The sequence below is a fragment of the Ctenopharyngodon idella genome, chromosome 2, assembly GCF_019924925.1.
Source record: "Ctenopharyngodon idella isolate HZGC_01 chromosome 2, HZGC01, whole genome shotgun sequence".
Classification (NCBI taxonomy): Eukaryota; Metazoa; Chordata; class Actinopteri; order Cypriniformes; family Xenocyprididae; genus Ctenopharyngodon; species Ctenopharyngodon idella.
In genome coordinates this window covers 8,219,014-8,229,435 of record NC_067221.1, presented here as the reverse complement: position 1 = coordinate 8,229,435, position 10,422 = coordinate 8,219,014, and positions in this window count along the sequence as shown.

The window sequence follows — 10,422 nt, the reverse complement described above, 5'->3', positions numbered from 1 at the left end:
GAGATATGAAGTTACACTATAAGAGACTGTGAGATTCAGGCACATTATAAAGTCACATTTCAAGATATAAAGTCAGATTATGAAATATTGTGACATATTAAGTCACATTTTGAGATATTAGAATTCAGAAACCCTTGTTATTAGCGACACCGATGGCCGTTAAGTGAACTGCAGCCAGCAAGTTATTGCTCGTGCTCGCACTCGTGCGCACACTTCATAACATACAAGAGGTTGAATGTGATTCAAAGCACCAATACGTTCTTCTCAGAAGTACAAAAAGAAGTTGGAAATACCTTTACAGCGATACAGACTCCTGTTAACGAACATCCAGAGCGACGTTTAGATGAACATGTTTGTGCTGCGCGCTTCAAATAACAAAATGGACGCACAACTGACAGCAGCGAGAAAACAGCAGTTAAGAAAGCATCTGATCATGTGGATATGCTTGCACCAGCTCTGAAATTCACGGCCATCTTGTCGACAGATGAGGTAATTAAAATTACAGTTATGATAGTTTGATTTAAAGTAGGCTATATGTGACTGTAGTAGACTATATAGATGTGAGACTAGTTTTAATTAATCCCTTTTCTTTGCATGACACAGTGACAATGCATTACAGAATGGCACTTTCAGCAATGGCATTATCCTGAAGCATTCATTTTTATGTGTCATTGTAGTTGACCTCGTTAAATCATTACAGATTATCATTGTTTATGTCACTGTTATACAGAAAACTTTATTATATATTTTAGTTTGTGTTGTAGTTAATGTTGTGCTGTGCATTTGTTGACTAGTGTTGCACACTTAGAATGGAAGAGAGGCTCTCGGGAGAGCGCGTAAGCGTCACATCCTTTTGATTTTCCCGGCAAAAACGTCCCGACTGCCGAGTCCTTCGCATAAAAATCAGCCTACAGGCTTTCAACCAAACCCTAGACAACCTAGTTTTTTTTTTTTTTTGTACCTTCGGTAGGCTACAACCTCTTTTTTTTTTTTTTTACACATTGGCAATAAAAAGCGATCAAATTCACATTTTATGTCTCTTTTTGATGATTAAAGTCAAAATATAAGACAACGTCACATTTTGAGATATAAAGTCAGGTTATAAAGTCTAAATTTTAAATATAATGTCAGATTAATGCAATCACATTTACCATTACTCTGAGGCATAAACAAGCTTGCAAAGGAGTTTTACTAGGAGGAACAAAAAATGAAGGGGGGTAAATACTTTGTAAGGGTACTGACTGTCTCACCAGCCATTTAAAGGTCAAGTCTAATAAGATATCGATTAGAGTATGTACAGGTTTTTTCCCAGTTACAGTATGTTCATTGCCTGTAGCTCAGCTACCAGACCAGTACTGATAAAGGGCTGATAAAAACACCTTGAAAAAAGTATTGCAGTACATCATGCCTCACAGTTATATAGTAAAGTGTATGAATGTTATATAACCTACAGTTGGTCATAATACTGGTACATGCTTTTTAACCCTCCCTCTTAACTTAGTCTTGTGTTATTTGCTTCCGAGTTAACAGCTTCTTTTGTGTGGCATCTTCCTGTGAAGACCTGAAGTCTTAGGGCTCTCTTAGGGTTGCTTTGATGTAGAGGTTTAGTGAGTCTCCAGTACTCAGTTAGACCACATCATTAGCGCATGACTCAGAGGAAGCCAAAAAAAGAGGAACGAACGGGAAGCTTCCTGAGACATGAAGAAATCTGTTGATCTGGCCAGTTTGTTTATTTGTTAAAGCGAAATAAAGTGGAAGTTGCAATAGTCTGTCCTTCCCTGTTGTGACGTTTATCCGAGTGAAATGGCTTCTTAAGCAAGAAATAGATGTAGGGTGGGACATGATTTTGTCTGATTGGATTGTTGGATCAATGTGGTTTGCTATTGCTGCGATCTCATGTGACTGACAGGTTGTCCCGCCCTCGCAGCAGAAAGAGAAAACACATCATTAGAGAAGAGATGTCATTGCAAGAGGGAGAAGTTATTTTACTTAAAGATTATAAGGGCACATGATTTTTTTTTTTATTTAAATAATGGTTTACACAGATAAATCATTTAGAATAGTGCAATACTCCATAAAAAATAAGAATTGTCCATTTTGATTTCACAGTGACCTTAAGAAGCACTTTTACATTGTTAAAATGACACCATGTCATTAAACTTGTAGATTTCTGTGGTGTGCTAGTTCTCTTTCATTCTACAATGAGTGTACAGCACCAGAACATTCATTATTGGATAACATTGAACTAACTAGCACACTAAGGATATATAACTTCTGTCTCAGCATTTCTATCAGGCAATCAATATGAACCATGCATGCACCTGTCTGGCTTGTTCCTTTCCAAGATATAGATTATTAAGGAAAAGTTTCCGTTTCAACCTTTTCCCTATGCTAGTAAATACATTAGGAGTAACCAAACACTAATCCTTGTTTTATATAAGTGATCTAGAAAAACCTTTAATGAGCTAACATACAGGTCCATCAAATGAGAAATTCAGCCTTGCCGGTCAAAGCGTAGCTCCAAGAAGCTTTCTTCCTCTCTCAAGACTAAAACCATTAAAGGTTCATGCTAGCTGTAGTCATGAATGCTAAACAATGATCTAATTTAGGAGCGGTGTTCCATGAAGCTCTGTACAACAGTTCATAAATTACAAACATAAAAATGCCCGTCAGTCTGAATGGAAGAAAGATTGAATCTCATTCCATTACCACGACACCACATTCTGCCTGCGAGCATCGAAATAAGAATACAAAGAATCCGGACAATAACAAAATGCCTCTCTTTTTTATCTCTGACAAGCAGAACGTAGACAAAACATTATATGGTGTTATCAGACTAGTTCAAGTCAAAGGCAATTCTCTGCTGTTTTAAGGTGGATAGTCAAAGCTGTTCGAAATGATGTACAGTATGTGCAAATGCAGCTGCTGAATTTTCACTACTTTTTGTACTAATGTTGTTTTTTAGTTTTTTTAAAAGAAATTTCAAATTTTCATTCAGCAAGGTGGTTAAATTCATCAAAAGTCACAGTAAAAACTTACATAAAAAAATGAATGCTGTTCTTTTGAACTTTCTGTTCTAGGGCTGCATGATATATCATTTTAGCATCGATAACATGATGTGCACATCCGCGATAGTCACATCGCAGGATGTGCAATGTCAAGTTTTGGTATTGTAGTTCATCTGCACGGACCAGGCACCATGGTTCGAAACGCACCTGATTCTCTGATTAATTGCAAAGTTTAACCATCATAGGGCGAAAGTTTATTATTTGCACGTTTTAGGTCCTGTCAGTTTAAACACCCAAGCAATTTTAAACCATTCGACTGCAAGATGACACGAAAGACAAGTCAATTTGGACCTTGCACTTGCACACATAGAGCAGCACAGACAGCAGGCGAACACCTAATTCTGTTCTCTTCCGCTTCTATTTTTGCTTGAATGGACAAGCACTGTCTTGGTGAGTTTCCTCATAAGCACAGTCGCTTATGGCTTACATGAACGTAAACAATTGAGAAAGAAAATGGATGCATATCAGTATATTGGATCCATGCATTTGGTCTTAAAGTGACAGCAGCCTAATATTCCTGCTGCTGTCTGTGTCATTAATCTTAATTAAACAACAAAATACAAAGAGATAATCACTTTTGAAGATTAATTATATTTAATTTATACAGTGAAGACTGAGTGTTATTTTACATTTGATTATTGAATTTCTGTACCTTACTGTTAGACTTACCTGAAAAACAGAAAAAAGCACTATTTATTTCATTTGTATATTTCTATTGTATTTACCTATGATTGTAATTTATTTTTCTATGCAGACCCCTACAAAATCACCCCAACCATTCTAGAATGATTAATTCTTTCCAGATCTATTCATGTCATCTGTTGAAATTGTTTTCATATCGCAATATGTATTGCAGAAAAAAATCGCGGTGTCTGTTTTTTTTTTTTCTCCAATATCGTACAGCCCTATTCTATTCATTAAAGAATCATGAAAAAAATTATCAAAATATTAAGCAGCACAACTGTTTTCACCATTGATAAAAACAAGAAATGTTTTTTGAGCACCAAATCAGCATACCAGAATGATTTCTGAAGGATCATGTGACACTGAAGACTGGAATAATGGCTGCAGAAAATTCAGCTTTGCCATCACAGGAATAAATTATATTTTAAAATATATTAAATATAGAAAACAGTCATTTTAAATTGTAATAATAATTCACAATATTACTGTTTCTTTTGTATTTTTGATCAAATAAAAGCAGCCTTGGTGAGCATAAGAGACTTCTTTCAAAAACATTTAAAGAATCTTACCGACCCAAAACTTTTGAACATAGTGTACACTAAAAAGTTGCAATGTGTGGATTTAAATCTTGCAGATGCTGAAGTTATCCTGAAAAAATCCTCTATTCTGAGAGCCAGCTCAATTAGCCCGCTGTACATGAGCTGTGATTTTCCATAGCAACATTATTGCTTGGCTGTGCAGTCCTGTAGCTCAATAACTTTCCTATGCTCTAGGGTTTGCAATCCATTTGGCATCTAACATCGTATTTACATTGAAATATGCAAACATGAATTGCATATGCATGTTTACATTTACATGTAATTTGCATATTCATATACTGCATGTATATGTTTACATACACTATGGCTGAAATTGTGTGGACACACCAAAGCTATGTGTGTTTATGGAGCATTTAAGGTTCAAAACGATTGACAATAATAGGGAGTTTTTCTTTTTGCTGATATAACTGCATGCACTTTTCTTGGAAGGATTTAGACTCTATTGGAACATGGCTGCAGGGATTTGCTCCCATTCAGACACAAGCAATTGGGTCTGGCTCGCAGTCGGTGTTCCAATTCATCCCGAAGGTGTTCAGTGGAGTTCAGGTCTGGGCTTTGTGCAAGTCTAGCTCTTCCACACCAGACTCAGTAAATCATTTCTTTATGGCACTTGGTGCACAGGGGTATTGTCATGCTGGAACAGAAAATGGCCCTCCCCAGACTGTTGCCACAAAGTCGGAAGCACCAGGATGTCATTGTATGCAGTTGCATTAGGATTTGTCCTTCCTGGTTTTAAAGGCTTAACATAGACCTTGCAAGAATTCCATACCCGGGGCATTCTCAAAATATGGTGAAAGTCTCCTTTAGATTATTTTTTCATGAAAATGATTTAAACATTGACTTATTTTTTATATATTTTGTTTTCCCAGGTTAAGAATTAGATGCTTGGATTGCAAAAAAAAAAAAAAAAAAAAAAAGGAATTAACAACATATGACTCTTCACTTCATGTCATTAGCATTATTATTTTTGAAAACTTGTATTTTGAAAATACAAGTGGAGTAATGGCTGCAGTAATGGAGTAATTTGCAGTAATTTGTCAATTTATAGGTCAAAGTTCAAAAGAATTTTTTTTTTTTTTTAATGAGCACCAGCCCTGTTTCTCAATGTGCATAGTATTTTCTTCTAACTTAGATGTTAGATGTCTTCTAACTTATCTATATATATATATTGATACAATTAATGTTTTGATTTTGTGAGAATTTGCCTCTGGTGACAACTCTTGTTTTGTTCGTGAAATACAGTAAATATAATTACAGGTAACAAATGTAAAGTTTTCCTTAGCTATTAGTAATAATTTCAAGATGTCAAAATACATAACATCAGCTTTTATGGGAGAAAACTGAATTCAATTTATGAATACACATTTTGTAAGTCAGATTGTCACCATATTTTTGCAAATGGTCCACTCGACGCCTTTCACTTTGCAATGTGGGCAGCGTTCCCGATTTCTCTCAGGCAACAGCTTGCACTTTAATTCCCTCCGGTCTGACCGAGTTCTTACTCAGAGCCCAAAAAGAATCGAGAGAGGCAGGAAGCTGTCATTGCCATCTTTAAACTTTTTTTGCCTGGTTAAATGATGCAAAAATTGGCAAACTTCTTTCTCTAGCCATCTTATCTGAATTTGGTCAACAGAGAATCTGCTTTTTATTTTGGTCCTGTCAATGCTGTAATCCCGTCTGCCTAAAAAGATGGCCTATCCTCTCCACATGGCTTTGTGCAATTTGTGATATTATATGTATTGCAGTACAGATAAATGGACACAGATTTTTGCAACATTGATAAATTGCACCATAGGTATGCAAAAATGTCAAACAACAAGAAATATCTTGAAAAGCTTCACTTCAAATCTTACATTTGGTACAGTTGTTATCTTGCATTAGAAAAGACATTTTGATCAGTGTCATCTAAAGTGTGGAAAATTTTCATCTTTTATTAATGGTGAAGCTGGTATCTCTGGATATGTTGTAGTATAGGCTACATCTTAAATGTTTCATATGAATTACATACAATATTGACTATATATTGCCTATATACAGTGTATTGACTATATTGCTCCTCAATAGTTACTTATGCCACATTAATTGATTTAAAGAGATAGTTCACCCAAAAATGAAAACTCAGTCATCATTTACTCACCCTCAAGTTGTTCAAAACCTGTATGATTTTCTTTCTTCTGCTGAACACAAAAGAAGATATTTTGAACTTGAAGAATGTCAGTAATCAAACAGCATTGACTTCCATAGTAAATGATGCCAAAATTTTCATTTTTGGGTGATCTAACCCTTTAAGGGCCACTAGATTTCCTATTGTCCTCAGTCAGTAGTATTATGAAGGTATTATGAATAAATATTATCTAGAAAGTATAAAAATATTAATTAATAGGAATATGTTAATACAAAAATGTTATGACATTCAGAAATCTTTGTCATTGAAAAGAATCATTGAAAAGGCTTCAGAATACATACTGTTAATTATTCTAAGTAAAAATGTTCCCAACTGAAATAACAGTTTTTCAGACCATATAATGTGACTTGCTGGTATCAGAACAGAACACCAAAGGACCCACATTTCAGAAAAGACAGTATTGCAAGAAGATTGCATTCTGACTTTTTCCTTGCACCTGCTTCATGGGTAAGATGACCTCTAACCGAATACAACCGTGTACATTAAAATTTCAGCACTGCTTTGAAATGACTTCCTGATATTCCAAGTCCATGCTTCTGTTACAGACTTTAATGAGACAGTTGGTACCATAATACTAGGGGTGTAACAGTTCTCTGTAAAAAAAACTAATAATACTGTTCTCCACACACGTTTCGGCACACACTTGTTTGAAAATAAATAAAAGAGACAGACAAGAGTTAGGCTAATGTATGTTTCTGTCGATGGATACACATTCTGGCTTCCCCTAAACTTTGTTCAGTGTGGGGAAAATTTGTGCACTCACCCGAAGCGTGGATGCGGAAGCACGTGTACAGCGTGCAAATATTGAGTTCTCTTTCAAGTCTTGCGCTTGAACGGACAAATTCACACAAAAATTATGTCGACATTGCAGAGTATCCTAGCAAACATAGTGGGTTATCTCTTAAGTGAACTTAAACACTTGAGAAAGAACACATGTGTTCAGTATCAGTGTACTGGATCCGTGCATTATGTCTTAAAGTGACAGCAGCCTAATATTCCTGCTGTCTGTATGTTTTTAATGTTAATCAAACAACAAAAGACACCTCACTCATTGATCTAAACTGAATAGCTTTTGTAACTTAATAATTAATAATGATTAATCTTTATTTAATTTATACAGTGAAGATTATATGCAGTGTTGTTTTACATTTGATTAGCTACAGAAAACTACTGTTAGATACCTGAAAAACCTGAAAAGCACTGTTTATTAGGGCCCGAGCACCGATGGTGTGAGGACCCTATTGTAATTGCTCAGTCAATTATTCTTCTTCTCCGAAATTAATTGCATTTTTTAGGGCCTAAACATGCTCGAAAACTCATGAACTTTGCGCATGCATCAGAAGTGGTGAAAATTTACGTCTGATATGTGTTTCAGAATTAGGTGTGGCAAAATGACTCAATAGCACCACCTACAAAATTTCAATTAAGCGCCTTTCGCATACAGGTATGAAATTCGGTAGATAGATGTAACAGCCCAATCCCTACAAAAAAGTCTCTTGGAGCAAAATCTGAAAACCCAACAGGAAGTGAGATATTTTGAATTTTCTCTGCAAAATTTTTGCAGTTTTTGCCATTACCAGATGTTGTACTTTAACAAACTCCTCCTAGAGCTTTAATCAGATCAACATCATATTTGGTCAGTCTAATCTTAAGGCCTTTGTGACATTAAATTGTGAAGATCTAGAGTTTTCACCGAAGGGCGTGTCCGTGGTGGCCTGACAAAATTCGATGTTTCGCGATGAAACAGAAAGTTGTTGTAACTCGGGCATACAATGTCTGATCTGCCCCAAACTTCACATGTTTTATTAGAGTCCTAGCCTGAACACATCTACATGGCAATATTAAGTTACAGTCATAGCGCCACCTGCGGGCAACAGGAAATTACTTGTTTCTCACTGTGATTAACTCCTCATTAACTCCTCATAGAGATTAAACCAGATAAACACCATATGTTGTCAGTCTAATCTTAAGGCCTTAGTGATGTTAAATTGCAAAGATCTTGAGTTTTTGCTGAAGGGCAAAAAGCCTGATGTTTAGCCACAAAAGAGGAAGCTGTTGTAACTCAGGCATACAATGTCCGACCTGCCCCAAACTTCACATGTGTGATTAGAGTCCTGGCCTAAAGACATCTATATGCCAATATTCAGTTAGTCATAGTGCCACCTGCTGGCAACAGGAAATGGCATGCTTTACACTGTAATTCACTCCCAGGAAAACATTTCAATATGCCACAAAGTACCAAACATACTAGAAACATGTTAAATCATGCAACACTTGGCTAAGTGCTAGTGTTTGCGATTAATGCCATGAAACAGGAAGTTGTTGTAACTCAGGCATACAATGTCCGATCTGCCCCAAACTTCAGATGTTTGATAATAGTCCTGGCCTGAAGACATCTACATGGTAATATTCAGTTACAGCCAAAGCGCCACCTGTTGGCAGCAGGAAGTGTGGCACTTTAAAATGACTTCACCATAATTCTCCTGTATTTTCTCGCTTACATGCATGTCGCCCACTGTTCACTGATTTCCTGAGGCCAACGTGTGGCGGTGAGACCGGGTGCGAGTTTATCGCTGCTTGCAGCTTTAATTTTATTTGTATCTTTGCTCTACTGTATTTATTTGTGCTGTTGCTTGTAGTTTGATAATTTGTTCTTATTTTCTTTATTTTTATTTGACAGTAGTCCTTTTTGCCCTGAACATAGCACATACCAAACCGTACCAAAACTGTGATAAAAACCGAACTGTGAGTAATTTGAACCCTTGCACCCCTATAGGATATGTGGCATTTAGTCTCTGTTTTCGTTTGCTCCTGGATGTTGTTATACAGCTGCAGTGAAACGCTAGGAAACAGAGGTTCACTGACAACATGTGGCAAACAGTGAAGCTCCAACCACATGCTCTTGAACGCACACATCAGCAGGAGCTGCCCCGTCTCGCAGACTGCTGTCCCTGAGCCCGCTGGGTAGGAAGAGTAATTGGATTTGATGAGAGGGAGGAGAGAAAAGAGCGCCTATATGTGCACGCTTAGATTCTCTTAGTCATACCACACACTGCCAGTAAATTCACTGAGGCTGGCTTTATCGGACTGACAGTTTGAAATTGCCTGTGTCTTCCTAGAAGGTTTAAACCAATTAGAAATATTACTATTATATACAGTGAATGTTTAGGATAAATTGATAAATTAATGTTTATCTTTGCAACAATAAACACTGATTATTGTCAATCGGCTTATCCAAATGAATGCGCCATGAATGAATGATAGTCTTCTTTCCCGGCAATCCGGTTCCTGTTAAAGGGTTGATTGAAATGGATGAAAATTTCTGCCAGCTTTTAAGGTAGGGGCAGATATAACACTCTAGATTCCTTTAATCAAAAATAATCAGAGTAAATGATGACACTTGTTCAGCACATGCACATTTTCTCTGCTTGAGAGAAAATGGTGCAATTGTTTCATGATTTTGAATTCAAATAATATCTATTTTATCTTGGTTGAAAGTTAAGACAGTTTCTTTCACTGACACTATACAAGTACGTGCAAGATTTTGTCTTGACTGTGAGGTCGGTGGCAATTTTAACACTATGAAGTAAAAACTGTATGACTAAATTGTTTAATTAACATTATTCCATCAAAGTACCTAGTTAAAACTGTTCAAATGGGTTTAACTTATTTAGATCATTATAATGCTTGTCCTACTTTACCATTATAATTTAGGCTTTTGTTTTAATCACACAATATTCCTGGCAGCTAAAATAATTAAAGGTTAAAAACCATTCAGTTAGTATTAAAGCAATGATATGGGTGCTCTGATGCGTGATCTTATTTAAGATACACTGGGTTTAATTTTCATCCTTTACAATCGCTCATAATTAGTTGTATTCAATAT